This window comes from Balaenoptera physalus (genome assembly GCF_965194825.1).
Source record: "Balaenoptera physalus genome assembly, chromosome: 8".
NCBI classification, from domain to species: Eukaryota; Metazoa; Chordata; class Mammalia; order Artiodactyla; family Balaenopteridae; genus Balaenoptera; species Balaenoptera physalus.
This window is the reverse complement of record NC_138887.1, coordinates 63,214,795-63,239,105: the sequence shown is the minus strand read 5'-3', so window position 1 is coordinate 63,239,105 and position 24,311 is coordinate 63,214,795. Positions and strand designations below refer to the sequence as shown.

General features: G+C 36.8%; 1 long non-coding RNA gene across 1 annotated transcript in view; it reads right to left on the bottom strand.

Annotated features, from left to right (window-relative positions):
- The window catches only part of LOC309665587, a 205,346-nt gene that overhangs the window by 33,329 nt on the left and 147,706 nt on the right, over window positions 1-24,311 (bottom strand). Inside the window, exon 2 of the long non-coding RNA XR_014266545.1 lies at window positions 22,800-22,847. This is a non-coding gene — a long non-coding RNA (uncharacterized lncRNA). The remainder of the gene's footprint in view (window positions 1-22,799; window positions 22,848-24,311) is intronic.

The following is a 24,311-nucleotide window of genomic DNA, read 5'->3' as shown; positions in this document are numbered from 1 at the left end:
GCAAGGATGGTTCAACATGGCCAAATCAATAAATGTGATACACAACATTAATAGAATGAAAAATAAAAATCAATAACTGCAGAAAAAGCATTTGACCAAATATAGCATCGTTTCATGATAAAAACCCTCAATAAATTTAGTATAGAAGGAACATAACTTAATAAAGGCCATATATGACAAACCCACAGCCAACATTATACTCAACAGTGAAAAACTGAAAGCTTTTCCACTAAGAACAGGGATGGAACAAGGGTGCCCACTCTCACCACTCTTATTCAACATAGTACTGGAAGCCCTAGCTAGAGCATTAGTCAAGACAAAGAAATAAAAGGCATCCAAATCAGAAAGGAAGAAGTAAAACTGTATTTGCAGATGATGTGATCTAGATATATAGAAAATGCTACAGACTCAACCAAAAAACTGTTGGAACTCATCAATGAATTCAGTAAAGCTGCAGGATATAAAATCAACATACAGAAATCAGTTGCATTTTTATACACTGGTAACAAAACATCTGAAAAAGAAAACCACCCCATTCACAATAGCATCAGAAACAATAAAATACTTAGGAATAAATTTTACCAAGGAAGTGAAAGATCTGTACAATGAAAATTACAAGACATGAAAGAAACTGAAGAAGACACAAGAAATGGAAAGATAGTCTATGTTCATGGATCTAAGAAACTAATATGGTCAAAATGTTCACAATTCCCAAAGTCATCTATAGATTCAGTGTAATCCCTATCAAAATTGCAATGGCATTATTCACAGAAAAGAGATAAACAGTACTAAAATATGTATGGAACCACAAAAGACCCTCAACAGTCAAAGCAATCATGAGAAAGAAGAACAAAGCTGGAGGCATCACATTTCCTGACTATAAACTACTGTACAAAGTTATGGTAATTAAAACAGTATGGTACTGGCATTAAAAAATAGACAACAGACCAATGGTACAGAATAGAGCCCAGAAATAAACCCCTGCTTTTATGGTCAACTAATATTTGACAAGTGAGCCAAGAACACTCAATGGGGAAAGGATAGTCTCCTCAACAAATTGTGCTGGGGAAAACTGGATAACTTAATGCAGAAAAATGCAATTGGACCCCATCTTACACCACTAACAAAAATTAACTCGAAATGAATTAAAGATTAAACATAAGACCTGATATCATAAAGCTCCTAGATGAAAACATAGGGAATAAGCTCCTTGACAATGGTCTTGGCAATTAATTTTTAGATGTGATACCAAAAGCACAAGCAACAAAAGCAAAAATCAAATAGGACTATGTCAAACTAAAAGGCTATGCATAGCAAAACAATCAAAAAATGAAAAGATGATCTACAGAATGGGAGAAAATATTTGCAAACCATGTATCTGATAAGGTATTAAAGTCCAAAATATATAAAAATCTCATACAACTCAATAAAACCCAAGAATTCTATTAAAAATGGGCAGAGGAACTAAATAGACATTTTTCTAAAGACATTCAAATGGCAAAAAGATACATAAAAAGATACTCAATATCACTAATCATCAGAGAAATGCAAGTAAAAATTATAGCAACATATCATCTCAAACCTGTTAGAATGGCTATTATCAAAATTAGATATAATAAGTAGTAGGGAGGATGTAGAGAAAAAGGAAGCACTGTACACTGTTGGCGGGAATGTAAATTGGTGTAGCCACTGTGGAAAACAGTATGGAGGTTCCTCAAAAAATTAAAAATAGGACTACCATATGATCCAGCAATCCCACTTCTGAGTATACATCCAAAGGAAATGAAAACTGGATATCAAAGAGATATCTGCACTCCCATGTTCATTGCAGCATTATTCACAGCAGCTAAAATATGGAAACAACCTAAATGTCTGTCAATGGATGAATGGAAAAAGAAGATATTAAAAAATATATATTTACATACATGCACATACAAATATATACACACATGTGTATATACACATAATGGAATATATTTCAACCATAAGAGTGTAGAAAATTCTGCCATTTGTGACAACCTGGATGGATGGACCTTGAGGGCATTATGCAAAGTAAGAAGGGTTAGAAAAAGAAAGACAAAAACTATATGATATCACTTATCTGTGGAATCTAAAAAAAGCCAGATGCATAAAAACAGAGTAGATAGGGAGATGCCGTTAAGGGTACACATATGTAACCAGTAGATAAATAGGTCCTGGAGATCTAATGCACAGCATGGTGATTAATGTCAACAATACTGTATTACAAACTTCAAAGTTGCTTGGAGACTAGATCTTAAAAGAAATGATAATTATGTGTTGTGATGGAGGTGTCATTGATGCCACAGTGGTCATCATATTGCAACACACAAATATATCAAGTGAACATCTTATACACCTTAAACTTACACAATGCTATAAGTCAATTATATTTCAATAAAAATAAATGAAAACACACAGGTCAGAGAACAGTTTTATCAAAGGCAGAAGTAGAAACTGTGCTGAATATATACTTAGGAAAAGGGCATTTTCTGACCACTAATAGTGATTTGAGGTGGAGGAAGACAGGGATTTGTTCTCAATTTTTTCCCCCCCTAAATACTAACATATTACATAATCTTTATAAATATTAAATAGATTCAGAAGTCTGTAATACAGATGGTAAATCTGTCCCATAAAACAATTTCTACAACATTTTGCAGCCTTTGCTCTACTGTCTTTTAGTTAACATTTTTTTCCTGTTGAGAGGTCTGAGGTCATTCTGATTTCTGATCTTTTGTGAATATGGAGGATGATGATGTTTGAAGGCAACTGTTGCAGATTCTGAAGGTAATTTACAAAGAAGAATTTCATGTATATATTGAGTGATGGTAGCATAATGGAGCTAAGTGTATTTCAAAGTGACTCCTTTGAAAGAAAAAACACTCATTGGATGGATGAACCAAGATTCAGTGTATTTCTTCCTGGGCCTGCACTACCCTTAGGCCCATCGATGACTTCCTGGTTTGCAATGACAGGAAAATGTGGAGAGGGAAGTCTGAAATCACAACGTGCCATTTATCACAAGCTGGCAAAGAACTGAATTAGTGAAGTAAAACCCACAAATGCAATTCTGATTTTTACAAATGTGCTTTATCATGTCATGCACATATCATTACATCCTTCAAGCACAAGTCAAATGCTACTTGTTTGCTTATCGTTCAGGGAACACCTACTAAGTGCCAAAATTATCTTCCTGGTACATAAGATCCAACAGAAAGTAGGATGTAAATAATCTCTATCCTCACAGATCTTCCTTTATCTGTATTTCTTTAATGACACTCACTACATTTTTGTCATTTGTGAACATTTTATTCTCCTACAACACAGTGAGTGGTCTGATGCTAGCCTTATTTTAAAATTTATCAGTGTTTCCCTGTGGCACTTATCTCAGTGCTTAACAGCTACAAATGGTCAATAATGTGTTGAATCAATGAATAAATGATGTTTCCCAGCATGCTTTATTGGAATAATCCAACAAGCTTCTCTCCTGCTAAGCTGTTAGAAGTGAACTTAATTCTTATGTTCATATTAATTCTTAATTCTTAATTCATATTAAGAAGTTGGCACAAAATAAACCATTAAAATGGAATGACAGTACAAGAATCAGCCTTAAAATTTTCTCCTTGGAATTGTAGAATACTTTTATGACTTAATATTAGTGAGTCATGTTTATACAAAAAAATTATAAATGCACAATAATATATTTATCCAAGAGATTTAACATCAATTTAGAATACATTACCATGTACTAGAAAAGAATAAAATTTTATAATATTGCACTTTTATAAGAATGCTCCAAATACATCTTTGTGATTGATAATGCCTACATGAGGGAAAACTCTGAAATTATCTCTTATTTTGATTTGTTTTATAGGGAGTTTTTAATCTTCTGTGGAATCAAACTCCAAAGGTAAGTATTTTGGAGAATTAAAAATTGCATCCTCAAACTTCCCAGGGAGAACACATGGTGTGCCTCAGGCTGTTGCAACGCCACACCGCCCTCTGCCGCCACAGGCTCACCCTGCATTCCGTACCCCTCCTTCCCCTCTGGCCTGAGTGAGCCAGAGCACCCTAATCAGCTGCTACTTTAACCCCGTCCTGTCTGAGAGAAGAACAGATGCCCTCAGGCAACCTACATGCAGAGGCGGGGCCAAATCCAAAGCTGAACCCCAGGAGCTGTGCGAACAAAGAAGAGAAAGGGAAATTTCTCCTAGCAGCCTCAGGAGCAGCGGATTAAATCTCCACAATCAACTTGATGTACCGTGCATCTGTGGAATACCTGAACAGACAACAAATCATCCCAAAGTTGAGGCGGTGGACTTTGGGAGCAAAGATATATATATATTTTTCCTTTTTCTCTTTTTGTGAGTGTGAATGTGTATACTTCTTCTGTGATTTTGTCTGTATAGCATTGCTTTTACCATTTGTCCTAGAGTTCTGTCTGTCCTCTTTTTTTTTTTTTTTAGTAGAGTTTTTAGTGCTTGTTATCATTGGTGGATTTCTTTGGTTGCTCTCTTCTTTCTTTCTTTCTTTTATTACTTTTAATTTTTTTAATTTTTAATAATTAAAAAAATTTTTTATTTTAATAACTTTATTTCATTTTATTTTTTTCTTTCTTTCTTTTATTCTCCCTTTTCTTCTGATCCATGTGGCTGACAGGGTCTTGGTGCTCCAGCTGCGTGTCAGGCCTGTGCCTCTGAGGTGAAAGAGCCGAGTTCAGGACACTGGTCCACCAGAGACCTCCTGGCTCCACGTAATATCAAACGGCAAAAGCTCTCCCAGAGATCTCCATCTCAACGTTAAAACCCAGCTCCACTCAACGACCACCAAGCTAAAGTGCTGGACACCCTATGCCAAACAACTAGCAAGACAGGAACACAACCCCACCCATTAGCAGAGTGGCTGCCTAAAATCATAATAAGGTCACAGACACCCCAAAACACACCACCAGACATGGACCTGCCCACCAGAAAGACAACATCCAGTCTCATCCACCAGAACACAGGCACCAGTCCCCTCCAACAGGAAGCCTACACAACGCACTGAACCAACCTTAGCCACTGGGGGCAGACACCAGAAACAGTGGGAACTACGAACCTGCAGGCTGCGAAAAGGAGACCACAAACACAGTAAGTTAAGCAAATTAAGAAGACAGAGAAACAAACAGCAGATGAAGGAGCAAGGTTAAAACCCACCAGACTAAACAAACGAAGAGGAAATAGGCAGTCTACATGAAAAAGAATTCAGAGTAATGATAGTAAATATGAACCAATATCTTGGAAATAGAATGGAGAAAATACAAGAAACGTTTAACAAGAACCTAGAAGAACTAAAGAGCAAACAAACAATGATGAACAACACAATAAATGAAATTAAAAATTCTCTAGAAGGAATCAATGGCAGAATAACTGAGGCAGAAGAACGGATAAGTGACCTGGAAGGTAAAAGAGTGGAAATAACTACTACAGAGCAGAATACAGAAAAAGAAAAGAAAAGAATTGAGGAGTGTCTCAGAGACCTCTGGGACAACATTAAATGCACCAACATTCGAATTATAGGAGTCCCAGAAGAAGAAGAGAAAAAGAAAGGGACTGAGAAAATATTTGAAGAGATTATAGTTGAAAACTTCCCTAATATGGGAAAGGAAATAGTTAATCAAGTCCTGGAAGCACAGAGAGTTGCATACAGGATAAATCCAAGGAGAAACACTGCAAGACACATATTAATCAAACTATCAAAAATTAAATACAAAGAAAAAATATTAAAAGCAGCAAGGGAAAAACAACAAATAACATACAAGGGAATCCCCATAAGGTTAAGAGCTGATTTTTCAGCAGAAAATCTGGAAGCCAGAAGGGAGTGGCAGGACATATTTAAAGTGATGAAAGGGAAAAACCTACAACCAAGATTACTCTGCCCAGCAAGGATCTCATTCAGATTCGACAGAGAAATTGAACCCTTTACAGACAAGCAAAAGCTAAGAGAATTCAGCACCACCAAACTAGCTTTACAACAAATGCGAAAGGAACTTCTCTAGGCAAGAAACACAAGAGAAGGAAAAGACCTACAATAACAAACCCAAAACAATTAACAAAATGGTAATAGGAACATACATATCAATAATTACCTTAAATGTAAATGGATTAAATGCTCCAACCAAAATACATAGACTGGCTGAATGGATACAAAAACAAGACCTGTCTATATGCTGTCTACAAGAAACCCACTTCAGACCTATGGACACATACACACTGAAAGTGAGGGGATGGAAAAAGATATTCCATGCAAATGGAAATCAAAAGAAAGCTGGAGTAGCAATTCTCATATCAGAAAAAATAGACTTTAAAATAAAGACTATTACAAGAAACAAAGAAGGACACTACATAATGATCAAGGGAGCAATCCAAGAAGTTATCACAATTGTAAACATTTATGCACCCAACATAGGAGCACCTCAATACATAAGGCAAATGCTAACAGCCATAAAAGGGGAAATTGACAGTAACAAAATCATAGTAAGGGACTTTAACAACCCACTTTCACCAATGGACAGACCATCCAAAATGAAAATAAATAAGGAAACACTTAAATATCAATTAACTTCATCTTGTTTAATGTAAAACTTTAAGTGATACATTAAACAAGATGGACTTAATTGATATTTATAGGACATTCCATCCAACAACAGAATATGCTTTCTTCTCAAGTGCTCATGGAACATTCTCCAGGGTAGATCATATCTTGGGTCACAAATCAAGCCTTGGTAAATTTAAGAAAATTGAAATTGTATCAAGTGTCTTTTCTGACCATAACGCTATGAGACTAGACATCAGTTACAGGAAAAAATCTGCAAAAAATTCAAACACATGGAGGCTAAACAATACACTACTTAATAACCAAGAGATCACTGAAGAAATCAAAGAGGAAATCAAAAAAACCCTAGAGACAAATGACAATGAAAGCACGACAATCTGAAACCTATGGGATGCAGCAAAAGCAGGTCTAAGAGGGAAGTGTATAGCAATACAATCCTACCTCAAGAAACAAGTAAAATCTAAAATAAACAACCTAACCTTCCACCTACAGCAATTAGACAAAGAAGAACAAAAAAAAAAAAAACCCCAAAGTTAGCAGAAGGAAAGAAATCATAAAAATCATAGCAGAAATAAATGAAAAAGAAATGAAGGAAACAATAGCAAAGATCAATAAAACTAAAAGCTGGTTCTTTGAGAAGATAAAATTGATAAACCATTAGCCAGACTCATCAAGAAAAAAACGGAGAAGATTCAAATCAATAGAACTAGAGATGAGAAAGGAGAAGTAACAACTGACACAGCAGAAATACAAAGGATAATGAGAGACTACTACCAGCAACTATATGCCAATAAAATGGACAACCTGGAAGAAATGGATAAATTCTTAGAAAAGCACAACCTTCCAAGACTGAACCAGGAAGAAATAGAAAATATAACCAGACTCATTGCAAGCACTGAAATTGAGACTGTGATTAAAAATCTTCCAACAAAAAAGACCCCAGGACTAGATGGCTTCACAGGTGAATTCTATCAAACATTTAGAGAAGAGCTATCTCCTATCCTTCTCAAACTCTTCCAAAATATAGCAGAGGGAGGAACACTCCCCAACTCATTCTACAAGGCCACCATTACCCTGATACCAAAACCAGACAAAGATATCAGAAAGAAGACTACAGGCCAGTATCACAGATGAACATAGATGCAAAAATCCTCAAGAAAATACTAGCAAACAGAATCCAATAGATCAATAAAAGGATCATACACCATGCTCAAGTGGGCTTTATCCCAGGAATGCAAGGATTCTTCAATATACACAAATCAATCAACGTGATACACCATATTAACAAATTGAAGGATAAAAACCATAAGATCATGTCAAAAGATGCAGAAAAAGCTTTTGACAAAATTCAACACCAATTTATGACAAAAACCCTCCAGAAAGTAGGCATAGAGGGAACTTACCTCAACATAATAAAGGCCATATATGACAAACCCACAACCAACATCATTCTCAATGGTGAAAAACTGAAACCATTTCCACTAAGATCAAGAACAAGACAAGGTTGCCCACTCTCACCACCATTATTCAGCATAGTTTTGGAAGTTTTAGTCACGTCAATCAGAGATGAAAAAGAAATAAAAGGAATCCAAATCAGAAAAGAAGAAGTAAAGTTGTCACTGTTTGCAGATAACATGATACTATACATAGAGAATCCTAAAGATGCTACCAGAAAACTACTAGAGCTAATCAATGAATTTGGTAAAGTAGCAGGATACAAAATTAATGCACAGAAGTCTCTTGCATCCCTATACACTAATGATGAAAAATCTGAAAGAGAAATTAAGGAAACACTCCCATTTACCACTGCAACAAAAAGAATAAAATATCTAGGAATAAACCTACCTAAGGAGACAAAAGACCTGCATGCAGAAAACTATAAGACATTGAAGAAAGAAATGAAAGATGATACAAACAGATGGAGAAATATACCGTGTTCATGGATTGGAAGAATCAACATTGTGAAAATGACTATACTACTTAAAGCAATCTACAGATTCAATGCAATCCCTATCAAACTACCAATGGCATTTTTCACAGCACTACCACAAAAAATTTCACAATTTGTATGGAAACAGAAAAGACCCCGAAGCACAAAAGCAATCTTGAGAAAGAAAAATGGAGCTGGAGGAATCATGCTCCCGGACTTCAGATTATACTACAAAGCTATAGTAATCAAGACAGTATGGTACTGGCACAAAAACAGAAATATAGATCAATGGAACAGGATAGAAAGCCCAGAAATAAACCCACGCACCTATGATCACCTTATTTTTGATAAAGGAGGGAGGAATATACAATGGAGAAAAGACAGCCTCTTCAATAAGTGGTGCTGGGAAAACTGGAGAGCTACATGTAAAAGCTGGAGCACTCTAACACCATACACAAAAATAAACTCAAAATGGATTAAAGACCTAAATGTAAGGCCAGTCACTATCAAACTCTTAGAGGAAAACATAGGCAGAACACTCTATGACATACATCACAGCAAGATCCTTTTTGACCCAGCTCCTAGAGAAATGGAAATAAAAACACAAATAAACAAATGGGACCTAATGAAACTTAAAAGCTTTTGCACAGCAAAGGAAACCATAAACAAGATGAAAAGACAACCCTCAGAAAGGGAGAAAATATTTGCAAATGAAGCAACTGACAAAGAATTAATCTCCAAAATTTACAAGCAGCTCATGCAGCTCAATATCAAGAAAGCAAAGAACCCAGTCGAAAAATGGGCAGAAGACCTAAGTAGACATTTCTCCAAAGAAGATATACAGATTGCCAACAAACACATGAAAGGATGTTCAACATCACTAATCATTAGAGAAATGCAAATCAAAACTACAATGAGATATCATCTCACACCAGTCAGAATGGCCATCATCAAAAAATCTACAAACAATAAATGCTGGAGAGGGTGTGGAGAAAAAGGAACCCTCTTGCACTATTGGTGGGAATGTCAATTCATACAGCCACTATGGAGAACAGTATCAAGGTTCCTTAAGAAACTAAAAATCGAACTACCATACGACCCAGCAATCCCACTACTGGGTATATACCCTGAGAAAACCATAATTCAAAAAGAGTCATGTACCACAATGTTCATTGCAGCTCTATTTACAATAGCCAGGACATGGAAGCAACCTAAGTGTCCATCAACAGATGAATGGATAAAGAAGATATGGCACATATATACAATGAAATATTCCTCAGCCATAAAAAGAAATGAAATTGAGTTATTTGTAGTGAGGTGGATGGACCTTGAATCTGTCATACAGAGTGAAGTAAGTCAGAAAGAGAAAAATAAATACCGTATGCTAACACATATATATGGAATCTAAAAAAAAAAAAAAAAAAAAAGGTTTTGAGAACCTAGGGGCCGGACAGGAATAAAGACGTAGACATAGAGAATGGACTTGAGGACACAGGGAGGGGGAAGGGTAAGCTGGGACAAAGTGAGAGAGTGGCATGGACATATATACACTACCAAACGTAAAATAGATAGCTAGTGGGAAGCAGCCACATAGCACAGGGAGATCAGCTCGGTGCTTTGTGACCACCTAGAGGGGTGGGATAGGGAGAGTGGGAGGGAGACACAAGTGGGAGGAGATATGGGGATATACGTATATGTATAGCTGATTCAGTTTGTTATAAAGCAGAAACTAACACACCAGTGTAAAGCTATTATACTCCAATAAAGATGTTAAAAAACAATTGCATCCTCAAATTTAGGCACTAAGGAAAAGTATAGAAATCTGCTGATATTGTCATCTACCCAGGTACATTCTCTTCCACAGAGTTATTAATTTAGATAGTTTCATTTTCCTCTCTTTAGCTTTTTTTCCCCCCTATATGTTCTACCCAATAACAGTATTTTCATCTTCTCTTCCGTCCCAAACTATATTATTTTTGTGTAAGTTATTTTAGTTAATGTATCATGTGTGAGATCTTAAAAATAAGGTTTAAGTCACTTAGCAGACCCTTTAACTGGTTTCCTTTTGGAGGTATTTCATTGAACTCTCGAATTTGCTTAATGTTATTCAGTTTCTAAGGGATAGGCCAGGAGAAGAGGCATTATTACAGTTTTTTAATTTTCTAGAATTTGAAGGTAATGTCATCCTGGTACCTATAAAACAGACACATAGCTCCTCACATATTTAAGTATCTTACTCTTTCTTCCTAGAATTGAGGTGTTTATGTTAGAACGAGACAATTATCAGGTCATAGACACCACTTAGCTGTCAATTTGCTGGACTGTTATTTGAAGAGAAAGAGAGGATGATGGAGCTATGGTAGGCTTTATCTTGAATCCAGTAACTTTTAGACAATTTTTCTATCACAAAATGCAAAAAATCCAAAAAAAAGTATGAAATTCCTCCATATTACCTGATTCACTCTGAAGCTAGATACCCCAGTAATGGTAAGCCGTGTTTCCCAAGACTCACCTTGACTTTACCCACTATTTTATAAAGAGTTCTTACAAACTCCCAGGAAGCAGAAGTGAGGCTATTGTAAACCATCACTTTCTTTTCCTCGGAGCCCTCATCTAATAGATTCACCAGTTCCTTTTCTTTTCCCAGCTAGCTTTAAACTGCTACTCAGTTTTACAAAACAAAACAACTTAAAAGCTGCTCTTTATTTCCTGCTTCTAAACTCTGCATGGGCCACTTCTGGCTCTCCAGGGAAGATCAGAGCAGAAGAAATGAGTTCCCTGTTGAGAACTATTAAGGGGTCTGAGATTTTACCCTACTTGGAAGCTCACAAGTTAGCCTGATGCAGTTTCATGGATATTGGCAGAAGTCATGAGATTCCTGGGTCAGAGACAAAGGACAGTTTATTACTCACAGGAATATCAGAAGCTATCAGCTACCAGTGGCTTTTTGGTTTGCTTGTTTTGAGCTAATTTCCAGAGATTTAACTCTATTAAGGGATGCAAAAAGAGCAAATGGCAGCTGCACACATGGTGAGATGAGTTACAGGAGAAGAACCCTGAGGTTAGGGGACCTGGATCTCACTAATAGACAGTAAACACGTCTGCCCTTTACTCTAGGGGGAGACACTATCTTTATACAGGTATACGTCAGAGATATTGTGGGTTCGTTTCCAGACCACTGCAATAAAGTGAATATCACAATAAAGTGAGCCACATGAATTTTTTGGCTTCCCAGTGCATATAAAAGTTATGTTTACATCATACAATATAGTCTATTAAGTGTGCATTAGCATTATGTCTAAGAAAACAATATACATAACTAAATTAAAAAATACTTTATTACTAAAAAAAGCTAACCATCATCTGAGCCTTCAGTGAATTGTAATAGTAACATCAAAGATCAGGGATCACAGATCACTATAACAAATATAATAATAATGAAAAAGTTTGAAAAATTGTGAGAATTACCAAAATATGAAACAGAGACGTGAAGTGAGTGAATGCTGTTGGAAAAATGGTGCAGATAGACTTGCTCAAAGTAGGGTTGCCACAAACCTTCAATCTGTAAAAAATGCAATATCTGAGAAGCACAATAAGTTGAAGTGGAATAAAACAAGGTATACGTGTAAACCAAGACTTTTTGCTACAGAAACAATGTTTAATAGATAGTCTAAAACAAAGAACAGTAAGTATCTTGCTGGGAAGATGTGCAGAAACCTGAGAGAAATACAGGAAACTATCTTTCAACATTCCCTTAGCTGATTCAGGCTGATGTGAACATTTCTTGCCCACTGCCTAGCCCCTCCCCCTCCCCACCCAACTGCATCAGGTTCTTATTTCATGGAGTCAAAATTTTCTCTCAACTTTTTCAGGATAAGAGGTTTTCCTTCTCCCTGCATAGTTTGTTTTCTCCATATTGGCTTATTTTCATTTTATTATTGTGTTATTTCTGGTCCCTGTATTCCATGTTGAGAACTTCCCTAGGCTGTATACTCATGATTAAGGACAGGAGAATAACTAGCTTATTGGAAGCTCTGAACACATGGGTAGGGCTTGTTGACTATGGGCTTAACTGTTGGGTGATCTCATTGAGCCATCTGGAGTGAACACTTGATGTCAATATGTTTAGGTTTTTCCTTTAGGTTGATCAGCTTCCCTAGGTAAATCTTTCCAATCTTCTGCTGGGATGGTAAAGCACTGGTTTTCAGGGTTCTGGGACTGCAGTGGGAAGCACCATGGATTCTTAGCATTCATATAAACATTAACATTCTCCTTGTTTAAGTATTTTCCAAATCATACTTTGCTAATTCCTAATAAGATTGAGAAATTTTTGGGGGGGTCATATTTATTGGCAGTGTGTTTTCTCATCTGTGAGCTGCTTGTTCATGTCTTTTGCCCATTTTACTATGGATTTCTTTGTCTTTTTCTTTTTAAGCAGTTATTTGTGTGTTCCTGATCCTAATCCTGTGTTACCTGTATGTGTGATGAGTATCTTCCACCAGATTATAAGTTTCCTTGTCCTTGCTTTCTGCCTCTGCTGAGCATTTCCTTCAATCTATAGCCTTTTCTGATTCTGAGCTTTCTGTGGAGTGGTCTTTGGTCCAACACTCTACCAATGTCTGTTCAAGGTCTAGTCCTCAGCATCACCCCATCCCTACTGCTCCTCCTAGACCCTGTGATCCTAGAGGTTGACATGCTATCCTTTTTAGTTCCTGCCTTCTGATGATTTGTTTTTACTGTCTTCCAAGTTTTTCCATTGATTTAAAAGATTTTACCCATTTTTTTCTTGCATTTTTGGATGTTTGGTAGCCAGAGTGCACAGTGATCTCTTGTTGCCAGAAAAAAAAATGCAGAAGTCTATACTTAATTTATTTTTGTTTTTTCTAAACACTCTACCCATTCAGGTTGGAACTTTATAGAAATATATATCTTTTAGCTAGGAATTTGAAATGTAAAATTGAGTTTCTGCACTAGGTGTTAATAATTATTTTTATCTGCAGAAAGAGGAATGCCTTAGCTATCTATGTTCCTGTTTTTAAGGGGATCTACACCTCTTTTTAGTATAGTTGAGAACTTAATTACAGCTAGAACTCTAATGTATTAGTTAATTGGTAATCTGGATAAAGTTGGTGAGTAAAGTTTATTTTAAGTGAAGTTACTTGTGCAATAATATTTTAATAAATGCTTCCTATGATAAACATCCTTAGCCTCAAGTTTACAACTTGACAGTCTTTGGAAATACTAAAACAAAACTTTCCATGTTTCAGGGAAGCACTTTGTCTTTCTGAGAAAACAATCTAAGAAATTCAGATTTTACTTAATGTTTATGGCAATTGGTAGTTTCTAACCTTTTCCTTATCTAACAGGATGCAAAACTGCCTGATGTGTCTTCTCAAAGTCCTGTGCCAAGTTTCTCATTCTTTCAAGTGGCTCTCCATTAAAATTCCTTGTACAGCAGTGGTATTTCTAGCCAAGGCTGAGTTAAAGAACATTAGGCTTATAGTTATATACTCCCACAGGAGAAATAGGTACATTAAAACATTGTTTAAAGAAACTCATTCCTAAGTAAAAACACCCCACACAGGTGAAGGCAGCTAGAGGTCAAAATGCAAAGGTAGCATTAAGCCTGGATGATAAAAGCTCTGAGAAATTACAAGATCAAGATTCCTGTTTAAATCTCCATTTCTCTGAGCAATTCATCTCAGTGAATTACTAAAAGCAAAGGAGAATGCCATCATAATTCTAAAATTTTATCTATATGAATTACATTTGACAAATGGGATATTTTCATCCCATAAATCACTTCTCTTTAAAACTAGAGCAATTTTACCATCAACAGTGTCTGCTAAGTAAGGTCCCCAGGTTCCTTCAATTGCCTATGGGAAACCTAATGAATAAGGGCACATACACAAGATTAGTGTGCATGTGTGTCCTTCTGTTGCTATACACTTAGTGCAGTGATAGCTGCTGGGGGTGCTGGTAGTGGAAATAAACTGTTGTGGGGCTGAAAGCCACAAAAAAGTGACTCTTTTGTGATTCAAAATATGCATCATTGTTGAAGCAACAACATAAACAAATGAAATAAAATATAATGGTAGGGTGTCTTAAACATTAATGTGCATAGAGATCAATTTATCATGTATGTAAAAATGCATATTCCAGGCCCCTGACACCAGAGATACAGATTCAATAGATTTGGTTTAAGGCCTAGATATATGCATTTTTGAAAATGCTCCAAGTTATTCATTTGGAGGAACACTACAATTGGAGATTATCAAGTACTCAATAAAGGCTCTTTTAGGTCAAATATCTGTCATGAAGATTTCAAAGATAGGTGAGACCCCAAATAGCCAAAGCAATCTTGAGAAAGAAAAATGGAGCTGGAGGAATCAGGCTCCCTGACTTCAGCTTACACTACAAAGCTACAGTAATCCAAACAGTATGGTACTGGCACAGAAACAGACATATAGATGAATGGAACAGGGTAGAAAGCCCAGAAATAAACCCACACACCTATGGTCAATTAATCTTTGACAAAGGAGGCAAGAATATACAATGGTGGAAAGACAGTATCTTCAATAAGTGGTACTGGGAAAACTGGACAGCTACATGCAAAAGAATGAAATTAGAACATTATCTAATACCACACACAAAAATCAACTCAAAATGGATTAAAGACCTAAATGTAAGACTGGATAATCTAAAACTCCTAGAGGAAAACATAGACAGAATGCACTTTGATATAAATTGCAGCAATGTTTTTTGGATCCATCTCCTAGAGTAATGGAAATAAAAGCAAGTGGGACGTAATTAAGCTTAAAAGCTTTTGCACAGCAAAGGAAACCATAAACAAAACAACAAGACAACCTTCAGAATGGGAGAAAATATTTGCAAATGATGCGACTGACAAGGGATTAATTTCCAAAGTATACAAACACCTCATGCAGCTCGATATCAAAAAACAAACAACCCAATCAAAAAATGGGCAGAACTGAATAGACATTTATCCAAAGAAGACATACAGATGGCCAAAAAGCACACAAAAAGATGCTTCACATTGCTAGTTATTAGAGAAATGCAAATTAAAACTACAATCACCTCACAGCAGTCAGAATAGACATCATCCAAAAGTCTACAAACAATAAATCCTGGAGAGGGTGTGGAGAAAAGGGAACCCTTGTATACTGCTGGTGGGAATGTAAATTGGTAGAGCCACTATGGAGAATAGTATGGAGGTTCCTTAAAAAACTAAAAATAGAACTACCACATGACCCAGCAATCCTACTCCTGGGCATATATCCGAGAAAACCATAATTTGAAAAGATACATGCACCCTGATGTTCACTGCAGCACTATTTACAGTAGCCAAGACATGGAAGCAACCTAAATGTCCATCAACACATGAATAGATAAAGAAGATGTGGTATACACATACAATGGAGTATTACTCAGCCATAAGAAAGAGTGAAGCAATGCCATTTGCAGCAACATGAATGGACCTACAGATCATTATACTAAGTGAAGTAAGTCAGAAAGAGAAAAACAAATATCATATGATGCCACATATGTGGAATCTAAAAAAATGGTACAAATGAACTTATTTACAAAACAGAAACAGATTCACAGACTTCAAAAACAAACTTATGGTTACCAAAAGGGAAAGGTGGGGGGGAGGGATAAATTAGGAGTTTGGAATTAACATATACACACTACTATATATAAACTAGATAAACAACAAGGACCTACTGTATAGCGTAGGGAACTATATTCAATATCTTGTAATAACATATAATGGAAAAGAATCTGAAAAATAATATATATATACATATATGTATATATATAACTGAATCACATTGCTGTATACCTGAAACTAACAAAATTTTAAATCAACTATACTTCAATAAAAAAGATTTATAAAAAAGAATGACATGGGTTTTTATGTCTGGAGAGGAGAGATGAGTTTTTCACATGAAAAAAATATCATGAGCCAGGGCCTAGAGTTGGGAATGGGACCAATGAGAAGGGACAATGAGGAGAGGTTGTTCTAAGTCACAGAAGTCATGCTGGGATGCACAGAGGTCATGCTGGGATGCACTGAGAAGTTTGGAAAAATTGATGTTCAGTAAATGATTGACATTTTTCCCAAAGAAGACATATAGATGACCAACAGGCATATAAAAAGATTCCCAACATCACTAATTATCAGGGAAGTGTAAATCAAAACCACAATGAGATACCACCTCATACCTGTCAGAATAACTATTATCAAAAAGACAGTAACGAATGTTGACAAGGATGTGGAAAAAAGGGAACCCTCATGCCCTGTTGTTAGGAATGTAAATTGGTGCAGCTGCTATGAAAAACAGTGCGGAGGTTCCTCAAAAAATTAAAAATAGAACTACCATGTGATCCAGTGATTTCACTACTGGCTATTTACCTGAATAAAGCAAAAACACTAATTGGAAAAGAGATTTGCACTCCTATGATCACTGCAGCATTATTTACAATAGCCAAGAGAAGAAAGCAACCTAAGTGCCCTCAATAGATGAATGGATAAAGAAGATGCAGTATATACATACAAAGGATTATTACTCAGCCATAAAAAAGAATGAAATCTTGCCATTTGTGACAACATGAATGGACCTAGAGGGTAGTGTGCTAAGTGAAATATGTCAGACAAACACTGTATGATTTCACTTATATGTGGAATCTAAGAAACAAAACAAATGAACAAACATAACAAAACAGAAACAGACATATACACAGAGAACTGATGGTTGCCAGAGAGGAGGAGGTTGGGGGGAGGAAAGAAATAGGTGAGGGAGATTAAGTGGTACAAACTCCCAGTTGTAAAATTAATGAGTTGGTTATGAAATGTACAGTGTGGGGAATATAGTTAATAACTATATAATATCTTTGCATGGTGACATATTGTAATTAGACTTATCATGGTGTATAGAAATATTGAATCACTATGCTGTGTAACATGAACTAACATAGAGTTGTAGATCTATTATACTTTAAAAACAAACTAACAAACAAACTCATAGAAAAAAGAGATCAGATTTGTAGTTACCAGAGGTGGGGGACAGAGAGAGAGGGAAGTGGATGACGGTGGTCAAAACGTACAAACTTCCAGTTATAAGATAAATAAGTACTACAGATGTAATGTACAACATGATAAATATAATTAGCACTGCTGTATGTTATAGATGAAAGTTGTTATCACAAGGAAAAACATTTTTTCTACTTTAATTTTGTATCTGTATTAGATGATGAATGTTCACTAAACTTATTGTGGTCATCATTTCATGATGTATGTAAATCAAATCATTTTGTTGTATACCTTAAACTTATACAGTGCTCTATGTCAATTATATCTCAATAAAAAGAAGAAAAATAACACACACACACACACACACACACACACACACATACATACGTACTTGGATAAAACTGTTGGCTTCTAGGTAAAATTTGTAGCCAGCACAGACACAGGATTTGAAGTGAGAAGACAATTTTGCCTGAATATCGTAGTCTTGGGAGCTCATCATCTGCATATTGGGAGCATTAAGTAAAAATTTTTTCTTCTCCATCTCATTTTCTATTAAAAGCCATCATCTCTCTCTTTGTCTCTATGCCTCTTTTAGGGAAGTGTGTACTGCCTATCTCATTGTAATTCATGACTTCATCTTGTCTCCTTCATTAGATTACAGACTTTTTGAGGGCTGGTCCTAACTTACTCGTTTTACTGTGTTGTTGTTGTTTTTTTTTTAATAGTCCATCATGTACTGCTATGAACATAGGTGGGACTCAAAACTCTTGTTTAAAGAATCAATTGATGACTTATTACTTCATCAGTGAGTATATGTCATGTGCCAGACACTATGCTAGGTACTTTGTATGTAACACCTCACTTGGTTTTTACAAACCTAGTATAAGTTTGGCAGAGTTACTCACACATTTCAGGAAAGGATATTGAGGTCTGAAGTCAAGTACCTGTCTATCACCACACAGCTACTAAACAGCAGAGGCAAAAAAACATGTAGAACTGGAAACCGTCAGACTCAAAAGATGTACTCTTTCACTTTTGGATGGAACAAGGAAATGAATGAATGAATGAGTGAATGGGGAGTATAAAGGTAAGTAACTCATCTTAAGTGAAGAGTAAGTGAGATTGGAAGGAAGGTAGGCAAGGAACTTTTCTGTCCATTTCTGAGCTCTTTGGCAGAAGGCTGGCAGGGGGTGCCAGAGCCTAGAATGTGCAGTTAGAAGGTACCCAGACTGCACGGTAGGGCCAGTGGATATTCCATACCTGAGCTGATAGGGAGGGAGACCCAACTGTCGACACAACTGTATTGTGTGACAGTATGAAAGAGGAAGAAAACAGTTTTTTGATGGAAGTCGGTTGTGGGTGAATAATCACCCTAGTGACTGGTAAAAACAAAACAAAACAAACAAAACAAACAAAACAATACCCAGGCCCTGTCTCGAGATGTTCTGATTACATTGGTCTGGGGTGAGTTCCAGACATTCTCAAATGTAACGTGCAGCCAAGGTTGAGAAATCCTGTCCTAAGATTTCACTTAATTTTCCGGACACTAGGATTTGGTATCACTGATTTCACAGCTCTGCCTTGCAGAGGTATCCTTCATGGTAAAAAATCACCACTGAAGTTACTGGTCTCCGGATGTTAAATAAAAACAATATGATTATTCCCAGGGAGCTGCTTTGTTCTCGTTAGATGGGAGTCATCTTTTTCTGAGCAAGTCCTGCATTCCAAGTAATTTTGCTTCTGGGACCAAATTATGCAGTCACTGGCATCAGTCTGGCTTAGCAAAATTAATGAAAACATAATTAGGCAAGTTTCCCTCAGCTGTGCTGTTTGAAGGGTCCTTATAATTTTTTTGATAGTAAGATGAATTAAGAAAATGATTGTTTAAATTACAAGTTAGGCATTTCAATTAAACTCAAATTATATCTCTAATGAAGTGGATCATTAATGATAATTTCAAATTATAAAACCAGATTTCAGTGATAAAGCGTGGCTCCCTCTAAAATCTGACTTTGCAGTATTAGATGGATAACTCTGGAGAAGACATGTAAAGTCGAAGCATGAATAAATTTCCTTATTTATAAGATGAAGGTAATAATCCAATGCAGTGGTGTACTGGTAGTTGCATAATGAACCAGTTCTATGGAGGGGAGGCTGATATTGTGGTATTGCCAATTTCTGACCTGTCAATACTCCCATGATGGCAGACTTCAAGTTACCAAGAGGACTGGCTCACAAATTTCCTGAAAATTTAACAGTGACCTCTTGTGAGTACCACTAAGATAGTGTGGTGATAAAATGAGGTATTGTGTAAATCATCTAACTCAGTGCTTGGCTCAGACTTGTTCAAGATGTAGAGTGTAACTTAACTCTGCAATTTTCAAAAATTCCATATGTTATTAAGTACTGAAGATAGAATTGCTAGCCATTTGAAAAACAGGATGTTTTACTCATGGCAAAAAAGGGCAATATCGTTTTGTTAATCTGAACCTGAAATAGGTTTACACTCTTCCAAGCTGGGTTAGTCCTAAATTCACTGTGTCTCCCATTAGGAGTCGTGGAAAAATCTATGCTTCCATATTTGAGAAGTATTAGATCTGTGTGGAAATTTAATCACATGTATTTATTAAGCATGTTTTGAGTTCTCAGCACTATGATATATACTATGGACTATGCCAGTAGCTTCTTTGAAAGGCAAGATTTGCATGTATGAGTGTCTTAGATTGTCTTTAACATCCTTCTACTTTTCTTCTCAATGATTTTCTCTCCACTCTTGACTTTCAGTGCCTCTCGTTGCCTGTTTCCTGCTTTCCACATGGTCACCCCTTTTAAGGGGCGCTTTTTTTTTTTCACTAGGGGACACCTCTAGAAAAATAATGGTCAAATCTGAGACAAGAGGATGGAGGTGGAGGAGTTCTGAAGGAAGCCAGATAATTGCCAGTATGGAGTCAAAGGTGTAACTTTTCTTGACTTTGGCAAGGAGTTTGGTGCCAACAGATGGCATCAGTGAAAGTCATTCAAAGCTCTCCCTGTCAAAGCATCCAAGTTCCTCCCTATTTCCTGAGTCCTAGGTACAGAGGAGGCATAGCTAACAATCCTCACCTTTGCTTTCTTCCTTGTGTAGCCCTCTCACTCTGGGCTTATTCCCACAGCTCTTGCCATACATGCCGAATAAACCCAGACTCTTGCCAAAGCCTGAAGAGCCTGCATGATCTAGACCCTGCCCACGGCTCCAATAATGGCACCAACTTACATTTATCGAGTGCTCACTACAAGCCAGGCATTGCTATATGTGCTGACCAGAATTCAGTCCTGTGATTCTCAAAACAAACCTGTGCATTATTCATCCTGCTTTCCAGATGAGGAAACTGAGGCCTTAGTTTAAATCCCTTGTCTGAGGTCACACAAGCCCAAAGTGGCAGGGGTGGGATTTAAACAGAGGTGGTCCAGTGGGATCTTCTTTCTTAAAGGACATGCTGTAAGAGCAGTCAGGGTTCTGAGCACGGCCAAACAGGCCATCTAAAGGGGGCAGGGAGTGTAGTTCTCCCTTGGGGAGCAGTATTAGGGAAAGGCCAGGAGATGGGCAATGGTGGCCATTGTCTATGTTGCAGTACGGAAGGTATGTTACACCATGTGTTTGTCTGTCTCCACATTGCCATCCATCTTAAAATTGACGTTTTAATTGCAATATACATACAGAAAATTGCTCGAGTCATAAGAACACAGCTTGATGCACTTTCACAACACGAGCAGACCCGTGTAACCAGCAGCCAGATCAAAAAAGGGATCATCACCAGCACCCTGAGAGCCCCCTTACACCCTTTCTCACTCATTTACGCTATCCTCCTCGAAGGTAACCACCATCCTGACTTTTCTTACTATAGATTAGTTTGTTCTGTTTTTGAACTTTATATAAAAGGAATCATATGTATTTACTCGTTTTTTGTCTTGCTTATATTTCTCAGCCTCTTATTTCATGCAGATTCATTCATGCTGTTTAACATAGCAGTAATTCATTTGTTTCTAATGCTGTGTAATATTCCATGCTTGAGCATGTCGTGATTTACTTATCTGCTCTACTGCTGATGGGCTGTCTCTGGTTTTTGGCTACTATGAATCGTGCTTCTATAAACATTCCTGTACATGTCTTTTGGTGCCTATAAGTATGCATTCTGTTGGGTACATACAGAGGAGTAGAATTGCTAGGTCACAGGATATGCATATGCCCCGCTTCAGTAGATGATGCCAAACAATTTTCTAAAGTGTCGGACCAAGTTACACTCCTACCAGCATGACATGAGAGTTCCGGTTGGTGCTCTCATTCTTTTTCATCCTGGTGGGTGCGTTTTGGTATTTCATGGTGCTTTTAATTTGCAGTCCCGTCAGAAGAAACCATGTTGAGTTCCGCTGTTTATTGGCTCCTGGCATGTCTACTTTTGTGAAGTGGCTGTTGAAGTTTTTTGCTCATCTTTAACTGGATTATCTTTTTCCTATTGATTTGTAGGAGTTTTGCAAATGTATCTCATCAGTGTATTTTGCAAGGATTTAAAAAAATCTAGATATAATTAGACAAATGCCATTTCTTCATATCCAAAGCCAAGAGCAGTATTTAATACTTTGTTAATTGTTGAAAAACTTACTATTTAGCAGTGTGGTCCCAGATTTGCTTCTTTTATACATAAGGCATTTCTGTACTCAGTAATAACAAGATAGTTTTCTAGTAAAGAGCTTGCTTTTCCTCTCTCCTCCCCCTCCTTTTCCCTCCCTCCCTCTCTCCCTCTTCCTATCCTCCTCCTTCCTTCTCTTCCTTATTTAATTCCCACTCTTCTTTCTTTCTCTTTTCTTTGTTTTCTTTCTTTCTCTTTCTTTCTCTTTCTTTCTTTCTTCCCACACTGTTTATATTTATGTAAAAACTTTATACTGAGTTTCTTTTAGAGAGTTTGTTCTCATTCCATAGTCCCCAACCTGTTTTCTAAGTACACTGTATAAACAGCTGTGACTGTTTATGTAAATAGTCATATCAGAATTACCATATGATGTTACTTTCTGAGTACTATATCCCATGAGAGTCATTTAAAATTCATTTGAGAGAGAGAAAGAGAAGACTCCCAAATATATACCTCTTATAGAATTTCAAATGAATCATGTAATACAAAGAGAACATCTATAAAATCAGAGTAACAAATAATGCTGTCCTACCTGTGCCGTGAGCTTGGTAAAGTACACGTGATACATGAACATTTAGACCTGCAGGAAAGATAAATACTTTCATTAGAAAAGCATTTTCTGGATTACAAAGGGACCCACCATAACTCACATAATGCTCTTTTGCGTCTTTATGTTCTTTTTGCTCATTCTGTTTCATCTTTAAAAAAAAAAAAAACTTATTTTATTGAAGCATAGTTGATTTACATTTTGTAAATTTCTACTGTACAGCAAAGTGATTCAGTTATACATATACATATTTATATATATATATATTTCATATTCTTTTCCATGACCATTTATCACAGGATACTGAATATATTCCCTGTGTTATACAGTAGGACCTTATTGTTTATCCATTCTATGTATAATAGTTTGCATCTATGTTTCATCTTTTTACATAGCAAGCTCCCCAACTATGCCTAAGACATAATTTTATTTACAGAAAATGATTTATACATAAAGTTTATGGCAAAATATTGCATCAAATATGCTCTATCTGTAAAAACAGAACGTTTGTCAGACATCCCTGGGAGGGAGCTTATTCTAGTGCTTTCTCTCAGTTGTGCCAATGGACTTCCATAGATCCGTCCCAACTCTGGAGTCATGCAATGTTGGCAAAATGGCGGAGGGTGACCAAGGAGTACACAGAATTCTGCTGTCCCTTCCAAGATTGATTTCCATGTCTTTTTACTGCTAAATTTCAACTTAATGCCAAAAAAGAACCAGCCACAGTTGAAATGCAAACTACAATCTAAAGCTCAATCTGCTCAAAGAAATGGCCGGAGGTAAACGTTATTGAAGGTGTCTCCATAGTCGTAAGCCTCAGATTCTGGTAGAGAATGTAGAAGGAATACAAAGTCACTTGGATTACTGAATGCCAGTGAGAACACATGAATCATTTGGTGAGATTTGCTCGAAAGGGCAACAGAGAAATGGCCTGGCAGGTGGAGGAGATGTGGAGCCAGGAAATTATTGCTTTAAGATGGAAGAAATAATAGCATATTTGCATGATGATTGGAATGATCTAGTAGAGAGGGAAAGTTGATGATGCAGAGAGGAGAGATTTGCTGGAGTGCATCCTGGAGATGGGATCCTGTTTGCAGGGGAGGGGAGGGGCTGGCCTTATAAAAGGGGCACAGTGCACATGCTTAAAACATGCTGAAGCAATGAATGCCTTAGCAGGTGGGGATTTATTTTTACTTTTATATTTAGTATTAAATGTGACCTTGATATGGTATAGTAACTAAAAGCAGAGAACTTGGTGACTAAGAGACCCTGTGATGTCTTGGGCACATTACTTAGACTCTGACAGAGTTTATGTACCCGTAAAGTGGACATAATAATAGCACCTCCCTCATAGGGTTGTTGGCACTATTACATGTGACAGAGTATGCGAATTGCCTAGCAAAGTGTCTAGCACATAGACAGGGCCCCCAGATGGTAATTTCTATCGTTAGCACTGCCTCTGCCTTGGAGCAGCAGCCCTGGGTCCCCAGAGCTGGA